Source organism: Cyprinodon variegatus, unplaced genomic scaffold (assembly GCF_000732505.1).
Source record: "Cyprinodon variegatus isolate N-32 unplaced genomic scaffold, C_variegatus-1.0 Scaffold674, whole genome shotgun sequence".
NCBI lineage: Eukaryota > Metazoa > Chordata > Actinopteri > Cyprinodontiformes > Cyprinodontidae > Cyprinodon > Cyprinodon variegatus.
Window position 1 is genome coordinate 420,878 of NW_015151127.1, and position 1,275 is coordinate 422,152.

The following is a 1,275-nucleotide window of genomic DNA, read 5'->3' on the forward strand; positions in this document are numbered from 1 at the left end:
CTTGCAGTGTGCATTCTTATACTTTCCCTAATCTTTAGTGAAACTAGCCAGGAACTTTCTTGTAACTTTCTTTTGATCTATCAAAAGCTGCCCAAATATTTTCTTGGAAGTTGTACTAAAATGTCATGTTTATTCTTTTCTTGGACAAACTAGTTGTTTTCTGGAAGTTACTCTTCCCTTTTCATGTAACTTAACTGGTATCTCCATAATGTAACAGTTGTACTTTGGCCATATTTTTTTTTCTTTTTCATTCTTTTCATTTCTCTAGAACGTATGCGCTACTTTTTACGAACTTTCAGAAAACGTGTAGTTCAATAATCCAGAAATAATCAGGTACTTTCCTTGAATAATAAAAAAAACAAATTCTCTAACTTTCCATAGATTTTCTTTTTAATTTCCTGGAACCTACCGCATTTTTTCCAGTACTGGGCTGTATTATCAGGTAACAGAATTAGGTACTTTACCCAAACTATTAGGAAATTTGCTAGGTACCCTCCTCAAACTTATTGGGTACATAAAGGAGCCTCACTCGTTTTTAAATAGTGTGATAATTTTAGGAATTGAAATTCATCAGAACCCATCTTGTAAATTCCAGTAAAAAAAATTCAAAAAAATTTTCATTTCTAAAAACTGATTTCTTTTTTCATTATGTTACCTTAAATTTCCATAAATATAAAGCTTCATAAGGCTGGTACCATGTTTTCTTCAATCAAAGTAAAAAAAGAAAAACACTTAATGACTATTCTTATTTGACTGTTACTACCAATGGAAATACCTTTTTATCCATAAGACCTGTTGAAATAAATAAAAGCATGGATCTAGTCTTTATCTGAAGAAAATCTACCTGCTTCACATACAGACACCCACCCTGACATGTGCTCTTATCTTCCCCTAACTCCAGCCCTCGGGGACAGCCACACTGAAAGGAGTCCAGCACATGGAAGCAGTCATGGCTGCATCCTCCATTGTTGACGTGACAGCCTGCAATCTCTGCACAGGGCAGGAAAGGGAGAAATGACAGTGATAAGAATGCAGAGCAGGTTGTTGTTTCATTATCTATATTCCATATACCTTTGCAGTTGAGTCCATCCTTATCCAGCACCCGGCCTCGCTCACACTCACAACGTCTGGAACCCTTGGTGTTTACACATAGCTCTGCACACCCACCGTTGTCCTTCTCACATTCATTTACATCTACAGGAAACATAGAAACTACTGTCAGATCGTATCATCAGGTGACTCTTGTTTGAATCCCCAGCAGATGTGTGTAGTTTA